This window comes from Artemia sp. Qi Xiang Cuo, chromosome 10 (genome assembly GCF_049724085.1).
Source record: "Artemia sp. Qi Xiang Cuo chromosome 10, ASM4972408v1, whole genome shotgun sequence".
NCBI lineage: Eukaryota > Metazoa > Arthropoda > Branchiopoda > Anostraca > Artemiidae > Artemia > Artemia sp. Qi Xiang Cuo.
The window spans coordinates 19,624,133-19,648,977 of NC_142803.1; the positions used below are offsets into that span (position 1 = coordinate 19,624,133).

Genomic DNA, 24,845 nt, shown 5'->3' on the forward strand with positions numbered 1-24,845 from the left:
AACATTGCCTTTGTTTTCAAGAATCAAGAAGATCCAAATGAACAACAATTTTAAAACTCTGTCTGTTAAGAACAAAAATGTGAGGGAAATTCGTGTCGGTGAAAAATATTACTGCCTCTGTTATGAAAAATCAAAACACCCAAAGCAAAAAGAATATTTGCAGAAAACAGCATTTTTACAGCAAAGATGATGAAGAAAATCTTTTGTCGCTGAAGAATACCAATGTCTTTTCTGTTAAAAATCAAAACATTAAAAACTAAGATTTTTGTAAAAGTCTCCTTTTGCCGCAAGAATATGGAGAAAGTCTTATGTTGCAGAAAAATACCACTGCTTCCGCTGTTAAAAATCGAAAAGACGAAAATAAAAATAATTGTAAAAGACTGTCTTTTTAGAGCAAAAACATGGACGAAAATTTCGTGACGCTGAAGAATATTACTGCCTATTCTATTAAAAATCAGAACATCCAAAATCAAAATTTTTTTGTAAAAGACGCTTTTTGCAGGAAAAATATGGAGGAAAGTCTTGTGTTGCTGCAAAATACCACTGTTTCTGCTGTTAAAAATTGAAAAGACCGAATAAAAATAATTGCAAAAGACTGCCTTTCTGCTCTGCAAAGCAGTTTACTGCTTTGCGTGCATGTTGTTTCCTTCGCTACCAGAACTCGAAGAGGTGTACGACATGTTAAAGTTCACAAGAAAAATAAAACTTAATCTATTTTCAAACAACTTTTTTTTTATCTACACTAAAATTTTAATAACAAAACAGAAAGAACGGAGTACAGAAACAGAGCATGGCAGAAACATAAAGAAAAGAACAACTACAGTTCTGTAATGTAGTCTGCTAAACTTTCTGCAAAAAAGCTAAGTTGTTTGTAGCAGTCTCGTCTCTTAGCACATAAAAACATAGCTATTATCCATTCTGTAGCTACGTAACCGATTAATCAATTGAAGATGAAAATGGACATCATAGTGACGACATAGAAACATTGGTGAACTCGTGGAAGGCTTGTATCATGCATCAACCCCAATGAATCATCTTCAGAGATATACCAGTCATGTCTCGCCCAATGGTACTCAGCAGGGCAGTGTTTGCTGTTGAACTAAAAGTTGAAATAACAAATTTAAACACTATCAACCAAACACTATCAAACTTGTGAATTTTTCAATTCATTTTCTCAATTCATTTTATTACAAAATCATATGAGTCATAATATTTATCCAAATGGCCGCCCAACGAAATACATAAAGAAGGATCACCACAACCCTCATATTTCACGATCCCCAATCAAGTGCAGTATCCACTCACAGACTTTCAAGCTGAATCTGCTCAACAAGGCTCCTCCACCTGTAATAATGCGACTCCAAAGGCCAAATGTCCAATTACTCAAGTAAACAATCTAACTGGCCAATGCTCCTTAGAATTTACTCAACCACAAGAAACGCTCAAAGCACAAATATTACAGCCTGATTCAGAAAACTAAGAAAATATCTACCGCTACCACCAGTTTGTGACCAAAAGGGTAAAATTTATCACTTAGATATTTAGGTAAAATTCTACTTTAGCTACTTTTGACTATATTGGAAAGGGGTTAGGCTAGGAAAATAAAACTTTCAGGGAATGGGTCTACAGGCGAAGGTATGTCCCGGGAAGGCATGTTGAAGTACCTACCTCCACTCCTTCTCCCTCTAGAGGCTCCTGAAATTTGCCTGCATGACAGGTCTATACCTATGGAAATTTTGACAAAACTGTATTATATCTTAATTTTCAGTCATCAGTTTCTTTATCTCTAGGTTTAGTCCTGAAAATGCAATTCCTGTTATTTGAGTAGAATTTTAGGCCATATTAATGTTTTTTTTCAAATTTAGAAAATGTGTTTGCATGTCTTTAAAACCTTATAAAATGGGATTGAGCAAAGTTGTGAAGCTGAAAACAATTGTGTTGTACTTCATTTAAGCAGAAGATCTATTTTGCAAGGTTTCACTTTTATAACACAAATATTTTTAAAGGTCATCAAAGGTCAGGACCCTCTAGAGGGAGAAGGAGTTGAGGTACATACTCCAAAATACCTTCCCAGGACATACTTTAGTCTGTAGACCCATCCCTGATAGTTTCATTTTCCTAGCCTAACCCCTTTCCAAGATAGCCAAAAGTTGCTAAAGTAGAATTTTACTTGAACCTGTTAAAGAAAATACGCAAGATTTCTTTGAAATATTCCTGTGTTCTTTTTTTATTTTTCCAGAAAAGGGTAGTTAGCCGAATTATAAATCGAGTTTTCAGTCAGTCAGAACAGCAAAGGCAGGCCTTACTTTTCGATCAAATCCGTGTTAGTATTTAAAATCCACAGACCAATTTTCCCCCTAAAAAAAGATTTGAACTCAGAATTTGACAGAAATTCCATCACCAGAGATAGGACTAGTTAAATAATTTCTTTTATACAACAAGGTGTAGATGTTAGTTATGAATTAACAAGGTGAAGAATTAAAAGAATACTCTAATAAGAAAACCCCTGAACATTTGTGAATAAACTATAACAACTTGCAAAAAAACAAGTATTAGTTAATTTTTCGACTTTTTGATTGCCCTCTCTACAGAGAGTATTTTTGCTGACAAAAAAATTGTACCATTGATTAAATTGGTAACTAACACTTTGATAGCTGAGCCATTGGCATATCACGGATTCGCTAAAACAGTAAGACGTATTAAGCCGATAGGCAGGGGGCAGAATAGTCGTCAAAAACCCTGTCAATTGTCTAAAAAAAATTACCTAAAATTTTTCTTAAAACAAATTGTAACGATCAAAAGTATACCGCGTAACTAGAAATAAAAAGAAAACAATCCTTGAGAAAATACAAACAACGAGAAATTTCTTTTTGATATTGGGCTGGTGGTCCCTTCATTTTTGAAATAATTTTGCAATGTAATACAAAATTAGTTCACATACCTTTTAAGTCAAATCTGACACTCGCCTTGAATAAAACTATTTCAATAATTATTGCCTACAATCTAGCAGCCAATTGTATGTTATACATGCAAAACAAGCAGTTTAGTGAGAAATGTTTTCCGTAATTCCAAAAAGACAAAGTTAATTATCAAAGTCCCAAAATATTGTAACTCGGAACCACGAATAAGAAGGAATGCATTAATAACAGCACATATAAAATTGAATTAAAAAATATAGGAGAAACATAAGTAAAAATAAAGTTGGTCCAGAAATATAGGGGTGATTTAGGATGCCATTAAGTAGCGTATAGCATAAAAAAGAGACCCTTGATTTAACCAGCTATAACTTGGCTATGGCGACACAAAGAAAGCAATAATAAATACAAATAGGTTAATGTCTATGAACTCAAAAATAACAAATATTATTCTGCTTTTGAACCTAGATAAACAACGAAATATACCTTGTTAAAGAGTAGTCGTTTAAGAATTAACGGAAAAAATTTTTAAACTAGGAACCGGCAAATCCACCACGACTATAGAATAATATTATACCTTTAGGCTAACCTAATTTTCGAACGGACGTGATAAGAACTAAAAGACACGCCAACAAGCAATTAGTTAATCTTTCAAATCCTGTATATTTTTGCAAAAATAAATATTCTGTACTACACGAATTTGTCAGAGGGGGTAGGTCCAAATTTGACAAACATGAGCCAGGAGGCAGATTCTCCTAATTGACTATGGCGCGCAAAGGCAACCTCCTGCAAGTGGAGCAAAAGCCGAATGATAATAACATTCCTTGCGTGTTAAAGAACAAAATAATTAAATCTTCAAAACTTAAATAAGTAAATACAAACAGAGAATATACCACATTTGTCCCGCAAATGTTAAGGACAAAATAAACTACAATAATTAAAGATTTCACCATCCTTTTAAGCCAAATGCAGCACTTGCTATGGCCAAGGGTTGCTTCATCATACGATGAGAGCAACATCACTATCAAATGTATGCTATCTAGACCCGGGTGCCGCGCCGGCGGATCGACCGAACGCCGCACGCACGCTGTCGCCGGCACAGGCGGCGGCGTTCGGTCGACATTAAAATATTTTTTCGGCAATTCTTTACTGCGTCAACCGCAAAGTCGGAGCTTTTCTTTCTCGTTTTCTTTCTTAGAATTTCGATTGTTAGAAATCAAGCAGAGCTTGCTCTATCCTCGAATTTTTGGGTATTTCCCCGAAAATCTATGTGTCACCCCGAAAAAAAAATTGGTTCCCCGAATCCCCGAAAATCACGGTGCCACCCCTACTGATTTATCACCAGTGACTTTCCCTGCCAAATATTACTTTTCATACCCTAGTTCTTCACTACTCTCTTGTTCATTAATTTTTGTCTCTTTTGTTACTTGGCATAAAAACCAGACTGATGCAATATTCTATTGCAAATATTGCAATATACATAGTTCTTTATGTGTTGACAAAAAAAAATCATCGTCTTTATGAAATGAGTTTAAATCATTTCGAATGCAGTTTCTCCATTGCTATTTCTTACATCATTCATAGTCAATAATTTTATTTTCAAGTTGAATAGGATTATAGAACGCATTCACTACTATATAGCATCGGCCTTTTGTTGGATTTTGAAATTGACAGCCGACAGATTGTTTCTACAGCTGAATTGTAAGTTTACAGATTTTTTGCAGTTTTTAGATAAGATTTTCTTAATGTTTAATACTCAATTATTGAACGCCTGATAGAAAATACAATCTTCTTTCTGGAACATTTTTACCCCCCCCCCAAAAAAAAAAAAAACCTTCGGTAGAGACAAAATTTAGGTATAGACTAAGCTATGTACAAGGTTGGGGAATAAGATTGAACCGGAAGTTACCCCAAAAATATGAGTCATAAATAAATTGTAAATTATTTGCCAATAAGGGAAGGAGATAGGGGGCTATCATTTTTAAATGACAATACCTCATTTTTTTTATTGAAAGCAGGGATGCCAAAAAGACAATTATATTTTTCATTTAAAGTGGAGACAGAAGAAAATAATATCAAATTCCCTGGGAAACCAGTGAAATATTTTGATAGACCCAGGGCCCCCATTAGGACATGTTCATTGTCTTGGGTATTTTGCGATTTCTCATAGGCTACTGGCCTTATTTGGCTTTTGTTTGTGCTCCCTTTTAATTAGATTCTTTTGATCTTATGGAATGCCATGGCGAATCTATCACCCAGTTTTCCAATTATTTGGGATATATCTGAATAATTTCGACATTTTTGTTGTCATCTTTGTACCCTTTTTTACTCATACCCTCAATTTTTTTTCAAGGAACACTAAGATGTTTAACGTTATTTTGCGTGTTTGTTTGAACCATATAGTGACATTGTTAATTATTCAGTAAATTATTTTTCTAATGAAAGCTGAGACGGTATCCTATCAAGGTGGTATCCAGAGGGGGGGGGGGGGGGTCGGGAGCTATTAGATTTAAATGATAATAGCTCGAAATTTTATTTATTGAAAGCAGGGATCCCAAAAAGCTCATTTATTTTATTTAAAGCAGAGACGGCATCCTATCAAGGTGGTATCCAGAGGGGGGATATTGAGCTATCATATTTAAATGATAATACCTCGATTTTTTTTAAAGCAGGGGTGCCAATAAGTTAATTTTTTTTTTTTTATTTAAAGCAGAGACGGTATCCTATCAAGATAGTATCTAGAAGGGGGGGCGTTAGGAGTTATTATATTTAAGTGATAGTACCTTGATTTTCTTTTTATTGAAAGCAGGGATGCCAAAAAATTTAAAAATTTACAAAATTAACAAGATTTTCGTGAGTTATACTTGATACAGCACTTGCATGGTTTTATCGTCCAAAGGGAAAGGGACATATGCGTCCAATCCGTTTTTTTTCCTATTGATGAAACGGGTTTACTTTGAAAACATTCATTCATATGTACCAGGCAGATTCACACTAGAACGAATTGGTGCGACGAAAGCGATATCGGCATCCCCACCTAACGTTGCGCTCGAGTAACAATGGCGCCTTTGGTCCAGTGCCCAAGTTAAATTAAAAGGCCAGGTCATAATAAAAGCTTTCAATTTGGAAGGTTCAAGGAGGAGTCTTCGACAGTCTTATGACCTCAGGGTACTAGATGTTGCAACGTCCTTACGTATCTACAGTGGTTTAAAAAACTCGTTCACCCCACAAATGATTACCAAAAATATGCACAAATGTAACATTTAGAATATTAGAACACTTTTGTTCAAAGCTTTGAAGAAAGCAAAAAAGTCAAAATACCCTTAACTACGCTTGAAAGCTATTTAAAAAGAAACTCTTTGGAGATTTCCATGGAAATGACCATAGCAGAAGCTTTGAGCCTGGGTAGGGATCAAAGAGGAGTCTGAGTATTTTGACCACAGGTGACTTATTGTTGCGACTTTCTTAAATTTCGCAATTCTTCTGAGCATTTGGAAATCAAAGCTTAAACTCAATAACTTATACTAAGTGTCCTAACATTTTGCTTGGATTAAAAGTGACGAACTACGATGAAAATTTCAACATCTTCCTGGAGCTACTTCAGTCTGCATATTATTTAATTTAATTGTACTTAGAACGGATGAGCTTTTCATTTTTTACCAGAAAATAGCTGGCACTTCATTTTTCTTCATACCGAATAAACCATTAAGTGTTTTTTGTTTCATTGTAATTGAAGTGTTCTCATGTGAAGTGTTCATCATGTATTTTTCAATTTCATAAATTTACTCCTTTTAGATGCAGTTTATAATCTGACTGATATTAGGTATTTATCAATTTATAATTTGGAATGAATCCCTAAAAGAAAAAATGAATAATACCCAACAGAGCAGCCAAAAGCAATAAAAAAGCAGCAGTTCAGTCTTAGCCTACATGACATATATTCTATAAAGAAGCCAAAAAAAACTTTAAAATGCATTTTTTTAAATTGCTATTAAAAACCAGGTTTTAATACAAGAAGGCCTTTTAGGAACTCCAAAAGAGCAAAAAAAAAAAATCAATATCAAAGTTTCCCATTTCAACTGTTTTACAGGTGACAAAATAGATATAGGCATAGGGCATTATGAAAAAATTAAGCTTCTAAGTTCAAAGTTATATTCAAAGTTTTTACCCAGATAACTGACGAATTTTGTGATACGGTATTTGAAGTTTTATATGCATTAATGCTCGATGAAAAAAACAACTAATTTTGACAATTATTTATGTTAAGAATACATAGCTAATAGATACTTCAACTACTCATATTATGCAAGGGTTCTGAAACGCCACAGCCATTTCTTTCCTACCAGATTTCTACTTCTCTTGATGAATAACGATGAATAACGAAGAAGACCAGTTTCCAGCCAGCGACTTGTGAATTTTTGAACTCATGAATAGGTTCGAATCTGTTGTAAATTTAAGCTGTGATTTGAGAAAGACTGATGAAAACATTAATGTTTGCGGTCAACATTGATTGCGCCGACGGCGCGCCGCCGACATCTTACCGGTGTCTTACCGGCGGCGCGCTGTTTTTCGCCCCGCCGGTCTTCCCTCATCGGTGCGGCGCCGGTGTCTTCTGCTATCCATGAAAATTTCGCTTTACAAAAAAAAAGTCTATTTGGAAGTCCAAAATACAGTATGTTCCTTAAGGCACATGTAAGTTTCAACTAAGGCTATGAAAGATACAATATGCATTTATGTGAAAGTGAAATTTATCGAAAGTAGTCTATTGTATAAACAATTAGCGTATAATCCACAAATTATCTTCAGATTTTTACGAAATACAGATATAATGAACATACTCGTAACATGAATAGATGATTATCTCTTGACCCAAAAGATGAGCAAATAGTATCATTTAGCTGGTGATTAAGCTCAAGATTTCTCTTTTATTTAAAACTGACTTGAATATACCCTGCATTAGAAAATTATCGCGAGAAACTTAAATATCGTAATGGATATTTTCTTAAAAACAGGCCTTTATAAAAATAAAACTAATGAAGAAAATAAAATATTGGGCAACTAATATTTATTCAAATTAAAGAAATCTCAAAATGGTATATTTCATACTTGAGTTGCCGTTCTGTTTTTGCTAGACTCCTTCGAGATAATCATGCATAATAGAGCTGATTAAACTCTTTTAGCGCTCGGTCAGGGAGTTTCCTTGCAGTGTTTTTATTGAATATCATTGTACAAAACATTGATAATTATGGTACTGTTATAGAAAAGCTAAAAGAAATATATACGTATAATGCATTGATTAAAAGTATTTGGAACATGATACAGGAAAATTTATCACCTATGATAGCCCTCCTTATAAACAAAATAAGGATCACATTTAGTACGCTAGGGACTAAAATCGGTCCGGTGAAATAGAGTACATTTATCTTTAAACTATTTAAATATTACGCAAAAGAATAGAAAAGAATTACCAAAAATTGTAGAAAACTTCAACAAAAGAAGAGATTAGGCAATATTGTATTTAAATACACGAACGAATTCCTATGGCGTGACACTTTTGTCTTTTCATGGATTAATTAAAAAAAACTTTTTCCACAAAATAAGTTTTTCAGAGAGAAGTAAAGAACTCCATTAAACAAAATATGAGCAAAACTAAAATCAAATAATCTACCATGCGTGAAACTACCACACAAATCAGCACAGATAAATAAATGAAACCCACAACGAAGAGAAATTACAATAATAAATCGAGTCAAACTCAAAACGAGCAGAAATTAACATAAGTTGGGCGCAAAATCCCTATCCCTTCCCAAGGCCAGAACAAAATTTGCACTTTACTGAAAAAATATAAATGTTTTTACTTTTATAACTTTAATAAATCAAATAATATTAACAGTCTAATTACTGAATATCAGCATATGTATATTAAACTGACAATGAATATTTATTTGTATTTTTTTCAGTGAAGTGGAAATTATGTTCTGGCCTTGAGAAGGCACAGGGGAGAAGGCACAGATGTGGCACCCTCATCTGCAACAAGAGTCTGACAGAGTCTGACAAGAGGCGACAAAGTAAAATAAGCAAGGAAAATCAAAAATGTTATGGGAGCTTGCGTGTTCTTGTTGTAGGGAAAAAGGCTCGGAACTACCTACAAACAGTTTTTTTTTTTGTCTTTTGTAGATGGTAGTGGGTTTCAATTCCTTTCTGAAAATCAACCTATATCTATATAAGAAGTAATCCAAGAAAAAAAACTTCTTGTAATGCTTCGTTCACTAGAAAAAATTACCCTATCAATAATACCTACTTGAAGTGAACCTAGAATCTGTAGTGAAAAAAAAAAAACACATCAGTCATGGATAGTATGGCCCTGAAATACCAAACGATGGCGTTTATGTTCTGTTGTGTGGTTTTTCTCGGCTAAATTTTTTTTACAAAGATCAACAATATTGAAGAACCCCAAATAATACCTGGAATCGAGTGATCCATGGAACCTCCCTTTACAAACTTCAAACTTTACAACTCGCTAATTCACATATCATCCGGTAAGAGGGGAAGTAATAACTAGATACAGAAAGAGAAGCGCGAAGCAACTTCGTTGTATGCGATTAACCATAGAAAGACTACAGAGAAACTTAAACATAAAATACTTTTTCTCTAAGGGTATTTCCCAAACAGACCTTTTACTATTGGAAAAATACCCTGCCCCCATTTTTGCTATGAATTTGAAAAGAGCCCGGAATGTGTAAAGTATGATGGTGTTCACCATCCGTTACTAGAGATCATGCACTATAAACAATTCTTATTTGACCCGGGGTCTGAAGAGTACAAAGCTCAAGGGAATAGTCTATTCGTGAAACGTAACAAGGTGTACCAAAGAAAAAGAGAAGCCCATAAGAGTAAAAAGAACAAGAAAAAGAAAAATAGCAGAAAATTCTAATTTTTCTTCTTTCTCCCCAAATAACTTAACCAATAGGAGTCACTTTGATAGCAATAAATGAAGTCATCAACAAATACTAAAATAACACATTTGTAGATACCGGTACGCGAGCAATCGTCAACCAACAGTCCCGTACGACATCGAAACAAACGATTTAAATGGTATATTATTAATGCTAACTTACAATCAAAAGAAAATAACAATCCAAAATAAAGATAAATATGGTTAGATCTCTAAGCAACCTACAATTAAGGAATCGCATCCCAACGATTGAAACTTTAGGGAAACTCAAGAAAAGCCATAGCATGGATGATATAAATAAATCCTTGAGAGTGGGTCCTAATCAAGACAGTGGAAGATCTTGATTGTCCCACGCTACATTTTCTCTTAAAATCTCCAAGGAGAACCATGGAAGACAGAATAATCCTAAGGTTAATGCCAAGCATAGTTTTTTATAATTCTATTGCACGTGCGACGAGAAGAACACTTGCATATACTAGGCTATGCGCAAACTTAGCGCTCCAGATTTTAATATAAAGAATCCTGACGACAGAGTGTGCCCTAATATCTGATTCATCGTAAAGAGACTTTGATAAGATCAAGACGATAATGGCGTCACCACGATTTGGCCCCTTAGATTTCTCTCCATTCTAATAGACCGAGGACATCTTCTAAAGGGAGAAAACTTCCTTAAAACCCTCTATGACAATTGTGTAAATCTCACGTATATAAACCCAATAAACCCTATAACCATTTTGCAAGTCATCCCGAGGAACTATAAAGATAACTCTAAATTTCTCCCAGGGAGACGAAAATTTCGGAAACAATGTGATCCCCGGCTTTGACGTAATTGTGCGAGAGCAAATATGTTGTTGTCAATTACATATAAACTTAAGTTTTTCCGTTGTAAGAATAATAATAAAAAAAACCGTTTTCTTAAACCAAATCGTGCTGCAAGGTCATTCGACAAAATGTGCAAAATAGTGACATAACCGCAACATTGGAAGGTCTGTACCTCCCAAACCGATTGTTAGTATACTTAATGCACTTGAACACGGACAAAACTGATGAGAGTAACGTAGTATTCGGACTCAAATTGCTCAGTTCAAACGTATCGTCCTGGGATGACTAATTCATCCCTTGATTTCCTTATCAAAATGCAACAAAAATTCACCCCGTTAGATACTTACCTTCTTATAGCATGCAAAGTTACAGAAGCAGTAAATTGTACAATATATATATTGATTATGCGGCGGGTTGCATATACCAGAGACTGGATTAAAGCGACATCCCATTTATCAAAATAATACAGGGCAATGATAAAGATAATCTACCAAAGAATAATGAACACAACAATAACGTGCAGCCACATCAAGCATCTAAAAAAAAAAGAAAAAGTAAAAATGGTGCTCTTCATTTATTTTGGATTACGAAGAAAATATTTTTTCTTCGAAAAAAATTAAAGCACCTGAGTTTAAAAGAGCAAAGAACTTTCCCATCCCAAGGAACATTCTCTTTATATAACTTCACCCCGAGCATAACCCCCTCCCCTCAAAAAAATGTTTATATGTTTCCCAATAACAACTACTATACATAAACAATGTGCAAATGGGGGTTAATTTACATCTACAGACATAATTATTTGATTTTATAACTATAATGATCAAAATGGCTGTCTCAAAATTTTGAGCAGATAATTTTTGGGGAAAATAGGTGTTGGAGGTTTTTGGTCTCCAGTATTTTAGTCACTTAAAAAGGGCACTAGAGCTTTTCATTTTCGTTTGAATGAGCACTCTTCTGATATTCTAGGACCACTGGGTCGATGCGATCACCCCTAAAAAAAAACAAATAAATAAGCATCCGTGATCTTTCTCCTGGCAAAAAATACAAAATTCCAAATATTTGCAGATAGGAGCTTAAAAACTCTAGGGTAGGCCTAGGGTTCTCAGATACGCTGAATCTAATGGTACGATTTTTATTAAGATTAATTAAAAAGAACTTTCCCAAAAATAAATTTTTCAAAGAAAAGTAATCAAATAAATTTTTCAAAAAAAATGAATAAATAGACCTTAAAGCGAGTAATGCTTAGATTGAATATGAATATCAAGTTTAAAACGAAAAAAAACTTTTTATTGAAGCATAAATGAAACTTAAATGAAGAGAAATTAAATAAACAATCAATGCAAACAAACACACAATAGATATTAATGTAAATAAATAAATAAGTCTTAAAACGAGTGAAACTTAAATTGAATGTGCAGGCTTGAAACAAACGAAAATCACCACAAACAAGAGTTTGGGTATGACCCTCTCTCACTGTAAAAGTCTAAAACCTACTGCGTCATTGGCACTTTACTGAAAACCAATTTTATGACAAATATTTTCTTTTGTACTTAATATTGAAAATAAATATTAAAATTATAGTAACATTTTAAACTGATGAGCTTTCAGCAATTAATATCAGCACACATCAAATATTCAGTTAATTTATTAGTTTTTTTTAAAGTTGTTAAAGACGAATATAGTTTCCCTACAAACAAGTGATTGGATACTGTCTCCTTTCCTAACTGTAAATAAAAACCAAAAGCCTACTGCCTCATTGGTGCTTAACTGAAAACAGATTATATTACAAATATTTTCTTGTCTAGTTCTAACAGTATTGAAAATAAAAATACAGTTACAGTGAAATAAATTTTTGAACTCTTGGATCTTTCAACAATTAATATCATTATACATCAAATATTCATCTTGATGTTGTTTCTACTTTTCAAGGCTGTTCAAGACGCATATAGTTTTCAGTAAAGTGCCAATGACACAGTAGGTTTTAGACTTTTACAGTAAGAGAAGGAGGTCATACCCAAACTCTTGTTTGTGGTGATTTTTGTTCGTTTCAAGCTTGATTTGCCTATTCAATTTAAGTTTCACTCGTTTTCAGATTTATTTATTAATTTACATTAGTATCTATTGTATGTTTGGTTGCATTGATTGTTTATTTAATTTCTGTTCGATTTAAGTTTCATTTATACTTCAAAAGGAAAATATTTTTTTTCATTTTAAGCTTGATATTCATATTCAATCTAAGCATTACTCGCTTTAAGATCTATTTATTAATTTATATTATTACTTGTTGTGTTTTTGCTATGATTGTTTATTTAATTTCTGTTCGTTTTGGGTTTCATTTATTCTTTAATAGTAATTCCTTGTCGTTTTGAGTTTGAACTTTAAAAGGTATTTCTATCTGCTGAGCTTAAGTTTAAAATGGCCTTTATTTTTTTTTCAAAAACTTATTTATGGAAAGTTTTTTTAAATTAATTTTTTCGTTTTTGATTGCAAAAAGTTACTAGTTTTAAAAACTCCTCATTTCAAAAACAAACTTTAAAAAAAAATCAAATATTCATCAAAGTATCAAAACTGATATCAAAGTAACAATATCAAAGTAAAAAATGGGTTTGTGTCAACCTTGGAGTTTTTATTATCTGATGTTTGAAATATTTTAAAAAAAATTACTATCTCAAAATTTTATCAGATGGGTTTGGGGAAAAAGTATGTCGGGGGGGGGGGGACTAGATTTAAGCTTAGGTATTCTTTAAAAGTGAACTAGGAATTTCTATTTTCAATCAAATGAGCCCTCTCTGAAGTTTACACGAGTATCCCTTCTATAAGAACCATATATATCCCCAGAGTATAACTTACAACGTCTATCCCTGGGCCCTGGGGGGTTGTGTCGACCCTGGAGTTTTAATATCTGATGGTTGAACTATTTTAACAAAATAGTCACCTGAAATTTTTATCGGATGGATTTACCCATCCGATACACCCAAAGGCGTGGAGGGCGGGAGGGGCTAGTTGCCCTCTGATCTTTTTTCACTGTGAGAAAATGAACTATATCTTTTAATTTCCATTCTAGTGAACCCTCTCTGAAGTTTAGACAGACATGCATTCTATAAGAACCGTTTATGCTCCCAGAGCAATACTTACAACGCCTGCCCAGGCCCTGGGGGGGGGGGGTATGTCGACAAAGCAGTATTATTTATCTGATCATTTAACTATTTTTAACGAAAAGACCATACGCAAAGGAGTTTTTATTATATGATCTTTGAACTGATTTTTACAAAATGGCTACCTCTAATTTTTTATGAGATGTATTTTGGGAAAAAGGGTTTGGGGGGGGGGCTAGTTGCCCTCTGATCACTTTTGACTCTTAAAAAGGCCACTAGAACTCTCTATTTCCAATCAAATGAGCCCCCTTCGAAGTTTACACATCGACCCCTTCTATATGACGTAAAAAAATAGATGATGTGGGGGGGGGGGGGGGCTAGCTGCCCTCCAATCCCTTTTGACTCTTAAAAAGTGAATACAACTTTCAATATCCAATCAAATGAGTCATTTAGGAATTTTATACGAGCATCCCTTCTATAACAACCATATATGCCCCCAGGGAATAACTTACAACGCCTACCCCCGGGCTCTGGGGGGCTGTGTAGATACCAGAGTTTTTGTTATCAGAACTTTGATCTATTTCTATCAAAATATCTATCGCATAATTTTCATCTGATACATAGGTTGTGGAGGAGGGAAGGCTAGTTGCCCTCTGATCTCTTTTGACTCTTAAAAAGTGAACAAGAATTTTCAATTTCAAATCAAATGAGCCCTCTCCGAAGTTTATACGAGCATCCCTTTTATAAGAACTATAGAAAGATAGATAATCTATTCAGCCACTAGGCCATATACACACATCACAATGATTATATAAGACAACAGCCAGCATACGCTTAAATAAATTGTATAACTACTAACAACAAACAAAAACCTTAAACCCATTATTTATATCTTTTTAAACCCTCTTTTATAAATACAGTCACTGCTATAATTGTCTCCCAGGATGAAAATTTAAGGATCCCAGGAAAAAACACTTCCCCATCACCTAAATGCTCCAATCTCCAATCTGAAAGCCCCTGTCACGCCATCAAAAAAAAGAGCAAATTTTCTTTCTCTATGCCACATAAAGAGCAAGTATAACATGATATCTAGCCCTGAGCATTTCTTTGAAATACTTATAATCTACTTTTTAAGGGCAAACCATTTGCTTGGACCTGGAGCCACAGATGCAAGTTTTCTGATGGCAAAGTCAGCTTAAAATAATATTCTAGTCCAAAAGACTCTTTTATCTTAGAATACTGGCGCAAGGTTTCAGATTTTCGAATCTGTTCATGCCAGAGTTGAATCTCTTGATCCTCTTTAACATGTTTTTGCTTCCGATAAATTTCCTCTGGATCCCCTGTTGGACCAAGGCTTTCATTCCAAGCGTACGAAAGTCCAGCTTTATCAAGGAGGGCTTTAACATGGAACGGCCACGATCTTTTTCTACCTTGCTACAATAATTAAAAATATCCGGCTTTCATAAGCATCTCATCTGGTAATTGGATAATTTTCAGCCAAAATTTTACTACTTGTAGTATCCTTTCCTTGTGCAGCGAAAACAAACCTAGATCTCCCTTAAGAGCCTGTGTATGAGTTGTAGCCTGTACCCTAGCCAATCTTTTATACTATTATAGTTAAACCATTTCTAGTTGCAGGATCACCTCATATCCCCAAAGCTCCACACCATAATGGGTGGTAAGGTGAATTATCAATTGAAATAAATGCTTATGCATTTTAATATTTTTAATTTCATATAAAGCTGAATTCCTTAAAACTGCTGAAGAAACAGCTTTACCTCTACACACCTTTTTTTCACACGATCCTTCTAATTTCTTTTATTATTGAATACAAACCCTAAACACTTAAAAGTTGTACATTTTTTCAACTCAATACCCTTACAAAAAAAATTTATCATTATTTTTATTTGTCAAAAAACTAAAATTTCAGTCTTTTAGATATTTAAGAACTATATTGTCTTTTAGATACACAAGAACTGTCTCCATAAGATATGTCTTTTGGAAACATAAGAACTATATATGCCCCTAGAGCATTACTCATAACGTCTGCCTTCGGGCCTTGGCAGGTTCCGTCAACACAGGAATTTTTCTTATCTGACATTTGATTTTTTTTTAAATAAAATGGCTATTATAAAAAATTGATTGGATGGGCTTGGGGAAAAAAGGGTGTGGGGGGGGGCTAGTTGCCATCAGATATCTTTTGACTCTTAAAAATTGAACTAGAAGTTTCAATTTCCAATCAAATGAGCCCCCTCTGAAGCTTATAAAAGCATCACTTTCATTAGAACCATATACGCCCCCAGGATAACACTTACAATGCTAATCCCCCAGGCTCTGGGGGGCATTTTTGTTATCTAATTTTTGAACAATTTACAAAACACTGACTATCTTAAACTTTGTAGTAGACGGGCTTGGGGAAAAAGAGTGTGGGGGGGGGGGCTGGTTTAACTCTCTTGACTCTTTGATGACCTTTAAAAATATGTGTGTTATAAAAGTGAAACCTTGCAAAATAGATCTTCTGCTTAAATGAAGTACAACACAATTGTTTTCAGCTTCACAACTTTGCTCAATCCCAATTTTTTAGTTTTTAAAGATATACATTTTCTAAATTTGAAAAAAAAACATTAATATGGCTTAAAATTCTACTCAAATAACAGGAATTGCATTTTCAGGACTAAACCTAGAGATAAAGAAACTTATGACTGAAAATTAAGATATAATACAGTTTTGTCAAAATTTCCATAGGTATAGGAACTGTCATGCAGGCACATTTCAGGAGCCTCTAGAGGGAGAAGGAGTGGAGGTAGGTTCTTCAACATGCCTTCCCAGGACATACCTTTGCCTGTAGACCCATTCCCTGAAAGTTTTATTTTCCTAGCCTAACCCCTTTCCAAGATAGTCAAAAGTAGCTAAAGTAGAATTTTACCTAAATATCTAAGTGATAAATTTTACCCTTTTGGTCACAAACTGGTGGTAGTGGTAGATATTTTCTTAGTTTTTTTAATCCGGCTGTAACAGTTGTGCTTTGGGCGTTTCATTTGGTAGAGTAAATTCTAAGGAGCATTGGCCAGTTAGATTGTTTACTTGAGTAGTGGTGCATTTGGTCTTGGAAGACGCATTATTACAGGTGGAGGAGCCTTGTTGAGCATATTCCGCTTGAAGGCCTGTGAGTGGATACTGCACTTGATTGGAGATCGTGAAATATGGGGGTGATGGTGATCCTTCTTTATGTATTTTGTTGGGCAGCCATTTGGATAAATATCATGACTCATATGATTTTGTAATAAAATGAATTGAAAAAATGAATTGAAAAATTCATAAGTTTGACATAACCATTTTGGTTGATAGTGTTTAAATTTGTTATTTCAACTTTTAGTTCAACAGCACACACTGCCCCGCTGAGTACCATTGGGCAAGACAGGACAGGTATATCTCTGAAGATGATGCATGATACAAGCCTTCCATGTGTTTATCAATGTTTCTGTGTCGTCACTATAATGTCCATTTTCACCTTCAATTGATTAATCGGTTACGTAGCTAAAGAATGGATAATAGCAATATTTTTATGTGCTAATTGACGAGACGGCTACAAACAACTTAGCTTTTTTGCAGTAAGTTTAGCAGACTACATTACACAACTGTAGTTGTTCTTTACTTTATGTTTCTGCCCTGCTCTGTTTCTGTACTCCTTTCTTTCTGTTCTGTTATTAAAAAATCAAATTTTTCATCACAAGTGTCTCTATTTAATCATCTGTCAAATCAAATGTCAAACTATAATTTAATCATCTATATCATCTGATCATTATAAATTAATCGCCTCTTCAATTCCCTCTGATTGTGAAACTGCTAGGTCATCCTAGAATAAATAAAGGTAATTATTATATTATTTCACTTCTTTTCAATTTGGTGTATATTTTTGTATTTTCGCTACTGCTCATTAAAAATAAAACAGTATTTTTGCCAGTGCTCATTAAAAAAAACTCAATAAAAAATAATAATATTGCTGTAAATATACATATTCATAGAGTATATACCCCCACCCGTCTGATGTGCAAATATATACCCTGATTTGGAAATATTTAGGGGTTGGGGTACAGTTCATTTGGTTTTATTTAGGTTCAGAATGCAATTTTTGTTATATATTTGCACATTAGGGGGTGGGGGTATATACTCTGTATGTATATGTATATTTATAGCAACATTTGGATTTTTGCCACTGCTATTAATATTTTGTATTTTTGCCACTGCTCATTAAAAAAAACGGCATGAACACTATCTATACAACAACTTCTTTGGCAACTCACAGCAGCAATTTCAAAAGACTTAAGCCTTGAATCTCAGCAGGGTGGTTTTCAGAAACTTTTTCTTTTAAGCTAGAAAAAGAAGGATTTTTAGAGGAAAGACTTGATGATAAAGGTTCTTCCCTTAGATAATATTTTAACTAGGATCATTATATAAATTTTAAAGTAAGAATTGTTTTCTTAACATGTCACCTTATCAGGGGCCAGAATATTAAATTTTTACCTCTTAAGCCATATGAATGTTTTTTTTTCAACATTTAGGAAATATATTTGCATATCTTTAAAACCTTATAAATTAGGATTTAACAAAGTTGTGAAGGTGAAAACAATTTTCGTTGTACTTCTGTTAAGCAGAAGATCTATTTTGCATGATTTCACTTTTATAACACATAGATTTTAAAAGGTCTTCAAAGGTCAGGACCCTCTAGAGGGAGAAGGAGCAGAGGTGGGTAGGCTACTTCAAATACCTTCCCAGGACATACTTTAGCTAGTAGACCCATCCCTTCCTAACCTAGCCCCTTTCCATGATAGCCAAAAGTAGCTAATGTAGAATTTTACTGTAGGCCTATAATTCTACTTTTGGCTATCTTTGAAAAGGGTTAGGTTAGGAAAATGAAACTTTCAGGGATGGGTCCACAGGCTAAAGTATGACCTGGGAAAGTGTTTTGAAGTACTGGTAAAGTTCTACCAAATCATATTATTGAGTTAGGAATAAAGTGAATACACCATTCGATGCCTTTTTTTATGCTGATTAAAAATATAATAATCATTTCTATTGGAAATGAATTTCAACCCCCCCCCCCGATTTATACCTAACCTAACCCGGAATTGGCATATATAGGGGGGGCTGAAATTCATTTCTGATAGAAATGATTATTATATTTGTAATCAGCATAAAAAAAGGCATTGAATGGTGCATTCACTTTAGTCCTAACTCAATAATATGATTTGGTAGAACTTTACCAAAGTACCTATCTCCACTCCTTCTCCCTCTAGAAGGTCCTGACCTTTGATGACCTCTAAATATCTTTGTGTTATAAAAGTGAAACTTTGAAATAGATCTTCTGCTTAAATGAAGTATGACACAACTGTTTTCAGCTCCACAAATTTGCTTAGTCACAACTTAATGAGGTTTTAAAGATATGCAAATACATTTCCTAAATTTGGAAAAAACATTGATATGACTTAACATTCTACTCAAATATCAGGAATTGCATTTTCAGAACTATAGCCATAGAAAAAGAACTGATAACTGAAAATTAAGGTAATATGTTGTTTTGTCAAAATTTCAATTTGAATAGACCTGTTACATACACAAATTTTGTAATCTTCTAGAGGGAGGAGCAGAGGTAGGTACTTCAAAACACCTTCCCAGAGATACTTTAGCCTGTAGACCCATCCCCAAGTTTCATTTGCCTAACCTAAACCCTTCCCAAGATAGCCAAAAGTGGCTAAAGTAGAATTTTAGGTAAATTTTTACCAAATCTATATTGACTTACAAATAAAGTGAACGGTCAATATATACCAAATCATATTATTGAGTTTCAAATTAAGTGAATACACCATTCGATGCCTTTTTTATGCTGATTACGAATATAATAAGCATTTCTATTGGAAATGAATTTCAGCCCCCCCCCCTATATAGGCTATACCTAACCTAACCCTGAATTGGCATATATAGGGGGGCTGAAATTCATTTCCGATAGAAATGCTTATTATATTCGTAATCAGCATAAAAAAAGGCATCAAATGGACCTAAAATACCAACGATACTTTAAAGCCCAGCTCCCAAGAACCCAAAACATTTACTTGTGGCGCCCAAGAACCGATAGCGCCCACAGCTCCCAACATGAAAGATAAATACAAGCACACCCAAGTATCAATTCATAAAGCCAAATATTAAGTTATTTTATCTTTGGTGCAGCAAATTATTCTTTCTTCTTTAAATAGCGATTAAAAAAATTATCCTAACTTATCACAGATGGTGCTGACATGCACAAAAGATTTCTACCAGTCACTAAGATTAGAGTCATCCATCCAGTGTCTCGGCAAAGGGAGCTTGACATAGAGAGGGCATGTCAAGTTAAAGAAGGGGAAATTCGGCTCCTGTCAGTAAACACACTGCGCAGAGACATATTAAGTTACAGGAGAGATCAACTTTGGATTGTTTCTGGGTATTCAGAAATATTTCAAATATGTCATTCATTTTTGGGTTCTGAAAAATTAAAAATGCTTGTATTACATGCATGCGGACGTTGGCCTTGCGTGGGCTTATGATGCCCTATACAGTTTTTTTATTAAGTGAAAAATAATTCATACTTATATTTTCGGCCAAATAAGTATTCAAATAACCAATTTATTGTCAGTATAATTTTATTTTTAACTTGAGCGCCTGATTTAAAGGTAAATATAAATCTTTGCTGAAACTGCATCTAGCTTCCAGGATCAACCCTTTGATACTTTAGCCCTTCAACTTCCAGAGTACAAGCACCAAGGGTCAAAAGATAGCTTCAGACTTTGGCCCTGGGAGATTACCCTCAAAATTTCACCTCAATCTAATTCTTCCTTTCCTATTTTCCAAAAACAAAATATCAAGTTTCGTGAGTATTCTCTTGCGTCAAAAATAGATACTGGGTACTAAAATAAAAAGTCTACTAGTATCTCTGCTATACGATAGTTACTGTTCCTGACTGTCACGTGGAAAATCGAGGTTCAATGCCCTGTCAGAGAAATTTCCTTATGAACTGAATTTCTAGTTTAAAAAAGAAACTCAGTTTCTTTTTTAAATCCAATCTATTACTTGGATTTAAAAAAGATGGAAAGATGGAAAAAAAAATTTTATTTGATTTCTGATTGTTACGAAAAAATGGCGGGAAATCCAGCTCCCCCTCAGTAGAATTCTTTTGTGTATACCCGCACCATCTGTGATTTGCTAACTTTAGATATGATATTTGACTTCTGTCGGCAAACACATTTTGCAGAGACATATCAAGTCACAGGAGGGATCAACTTTGGGTTCCTCTTGGGTGTTCAGAAATATTTGCAATATTTCAATCATTTTTGGGTTCTGATAAATTAAAAATGCTAGTATTACATGCATGCGGGCGTTGGCCTTACTTAGGCTTATGATGCCTGATAAAGAGTTTTTATCAAGTGAAAAATAATTTGTACTTATATTTTCGACCAACTAAATATTCAAATAATAAATTTATGGTCAGCATAGTTTTATTTATAACTTGAGTGCACGATTCAAAGGTAAATAAACATAAGATCACATGGAATTTTGCGGGTTCGAGAGTTACTTGTACTATTTCTTTTTTACCTCCGGTAAAAAGTGCTAATTAAAAAAGTAAGAAGAAGTTGAAGTACCAGAGGTAAAATAACTTAGTATTTGGTTCTATGATTTGTTGCTTAGGTGTGCTAGTATTTATCTTCCAAGTTGGGAGCTGTGGGTACTCTTGGTTCTTAGGCGCTAAAGTAAATGTTGCTTTGATCCTGGAAGCTAGATCCAGTTTCAGCAAAGTTTTATATTTACCTTTGAATCTGGTGTCAAAATTAAAAATAAAATTATAATGACAATAAATTGATTATTTGAATACTAATTTGTCCGAAAATATAGGTAAGAATTATTTTTCGGTTGATAAAAACACTATATAGGACATCATAAGACCAAGTAATGTCAACGCCAAAAAGCCCAAGCAAGCCAAGTTTTATATTTACCTTTGAATCTGGCACCCAAGTTAAAAATAAAATTATACTGACCGTGAAAATAAATCGACCACTTAAAAATGAAGGTGGTCTGTTTCCAGGGGACGGATCAGACACCCCTCCGTCCCCCATTACGGAGGGGGGGGGTAAATGCAAAGAGAAAACCAAAACGGCTTGTTCGGTCACAAGGGGCCGGCTCTGGGGCCCCTCCTTCTCCAATTTCGGCGAGCAGGGGAGGGGGGGGGGGGTCAATATTGGGAGGGGGTGGGTCAATTTTGGAGGGAAAACCAAAAATACTCAGAATCGAAAATAAATGGGATCTGCCTCATGGGGAAGGCTCAGAGGGCAATCCTTCCCCCATTTCTGAGGGCTGGGGCGGGGGGTCAATTTTGGAGGTAAAACAAAAATGATCAGAATCGAAAATACAGCGTGATCTGCCTCAAGGGGAAGGCTCAGCGACCCCTCCTTCCCCCATTTCTGAGGGCAAGGGGGGGGGGGTCAATTTTGGAGGGAAAATCAAAAATGCTCAGGATCGAAACGTAAGCGTGATCTGCCTCAAGGAGAAGGCTCAGCGGCCCCTCCTTCCCCCATTTCTGAGGGCAGGGGGGTCAGTTTTGGAGGGAAAACCAAAAATACTCAGAATCAAAAATAAATGGGATCTGCCTCAAGGGGAAGGCTCAGCGGTCCCCCCGTCCCCCATTTCTGAGGGCAGGGGGGGTCAATTTTGGAGGGAAGACAAAAATTGCTCAGAATCAAAAAATGCCAAGGAAAACTAATACACTTATAATGTCGAAATTTTCGCCACTTAGCAGCAGAGATCTTTGCTTTAAAACAATTTGCTTGTTATCGTTAAAGGGAAACGTTAAATGATCAACGCCTTTTTTCTTTTCTTTGAGAAATTCGTCGGTGCAATTACTATTTGGTCTAGCACATTTTCGTCGCCCCCCCCCCCTCTAAAGAAAAATTGCCCGCAATGCCCCTGGCCTTGGCTACAACTAGAAGTATTCGAGACAAGAGTGTAATCTTATTTGGCAGCCGAGCGTCAATCCCCCCCCGGAAATCCTGGATCTGCCACTGTTTCTAAGTTGTAAATATAATAGAAAATTATTTTTTTTTTGCAAGAAATCTACATAATTTTATGCATTGACGTGGCAAAACTTTTTGAATTTCCCTCCGGGATCTTCCTGAAACTACGCCCCTTGCCCTGACTTTATTATTTAACTATCACCTGTAAACACAGTTTTAGTTATTTTTTTTTACTGATATCTCAATGCACTGCTCATGCAAAAGACCCCCCCCCCCTCCACTAGTGCTAAGCCACAGTGCATACTTTTTCGATGCAGATTAATCTTGCCCCCGATGTAATATATGTATTGAAGATGTGGCCCAAATTCTCGCCGAGGGCCAACAACTTTATCTGTTAAGGGGAAAGTATTTTGAGGGTGGTAGCTTGGAGTCCCCGGGGATCCTGAAGACGACTGTAAAAAGGACAATCATGCGGTTATGTAAATATGTAAATGAAGCGTTGACAGCAATAAGTGAAACTTGATTATTATTTATTTATTATTTTCTTTTAGTTATTTATTTATTTATTTCATTTTATTTTATTTGTTTAATTATTTTATTTATTTTTTTTTGGGGGGGGGGTGAAGGTAGATTTAATTTTATTTTTATTTTGGAGTGTAATTAAGAATAATGGGTTGTATGGCCTATTTTTTTGCTTATAATAAATTTATTATTATTATTAATACATTCCGTAATGAAATTTATGGTGAGTCAACAATGCAATATTTGTTCGTAGGCTTCTTCAGATCGTGATCTTCAGTGAACAATTATTTCCTTGTGATAATCACCAGCTCGTCGACTTGTACGCTTGACAAGCACCAAAGCGCAACCTCACCCATAGCTTATAAGTCCATTCCGTAGCTGTCTTTATCGCATCAACCGACATGTTTGGAAAAGAGAGTTCTCTTTGTAGACTCAAATATTCACCGTCATTGGAATTTCATTCATAAGGTTAAATGAGGTTCAACCACCACTTTCAACTGGCATCTTTAAAAAAGAAAATTCTCCTTGCAGACTCAAAGATTCACTGTCATTGGATTTACTTATTCGGATTGTTCTTTTCATTTACGTTTATTAGTTGATTATAATTTAGTAACATTTGTTTCTATTGAAATTTATTAGATATGAATTTATTAGATTTATTTTAATTATTTGTCAAATTATTATTAAATTATCTATTTATTCAATAATTTTTCATTTTTTTTTATTTATGTTTATAAGTTTTTAGAATTTATTTCATAAAATTTATTGATTTATTTATTATTATCGGCTTGCGAAGGTTCCTACTAGTCCTATTTTGTGTGTTTTTTTTTCGAAAACTGGAAATGTGGAAATGCTTTTTCTTTGTTTTCTTTGCCAGGAAGCCCCTTTTAGCGTCAGTGTGCCCTGAATATGTGAAGTCGAAATCCATGTGGTCATATTTTTAGTCGTGGTCATCAGGGCCCTATACAGGGGGGATATCAGGTTTTTAAACCAACCCCCTTCCAAAAAATTCTTAGACTCGCAAAATAAAAGTATCTTAAAAGTTCCTTAATCTATCTGAAGTCCGTTAGGTATAATCTTGCTGAAGTCCGTTGGGCTAATTTCAAAAAAGGATATTTTTTGGTACTCTCTCACCACCCCGTAATTTTTTTTTAAACTCCTCGAAAACAAACCCTGGATACGACCCTGATGACAGTGTTTGTGTTTAGAAGATAAATAGGAAAACCGGTGAGGGCTATTACATATCCGAATCGCGTTTTTTTTCTTTTTTATTCGTATAATTTAAGGTTCAATCTAAGGGCAATATTTGGAACAATGTTGTTTTAAGTGCAATTAACATGTAGTAATTGTGTATAACAAATGCTCATATTCAGAGTTTTTACAAACATCTTATAGTGCAAGTGATTAGAGTTTTGTAAAGTCTTTTTTCTTTTTTCTTTTTTTTTCCTTCAAATAATTCAAGCAATGAAGATTCTGCGTATGCATTACGGTTCTGGATCTG

At 34.5% G+C, this 24,845-nt stretch overlaps 1 long non-coding RNA gene across 3 annotated transcripts in view; it reads right to left on the minus strand.

Annotated features, from left to right (window-relative positions):
• Positions 1 to 717: 717 nt before the first annotated feature.
• LOC148947552 (uncharacterized) overlaps positions 718 to 24,845 on the minus strand; it is a 32,838-nt gene continuing 8,710 nt past the window's right edge. The window contains exons 1-3 of one of the 3 annotated variants that reach the window (XR_016142377.1): positions 16,740 to 16,817; positions 11,040 to 11,228; positions 718 to 1,099 (exon numbers count right to left, since the gene is read on the minus strand). This is a non-coding gene — a long non-coding RNA (uncharacterized LOC148947552). Of the gene's footprint in view, positions 1,100 to 11,039; positions 11,229 to 16,713; positions 16,818 to 24,845 lie in introns of those variants that run through there. The other 2 variants (XR_016142378.1, XR_016142379.1) reach the window with 2 other exon arrangements.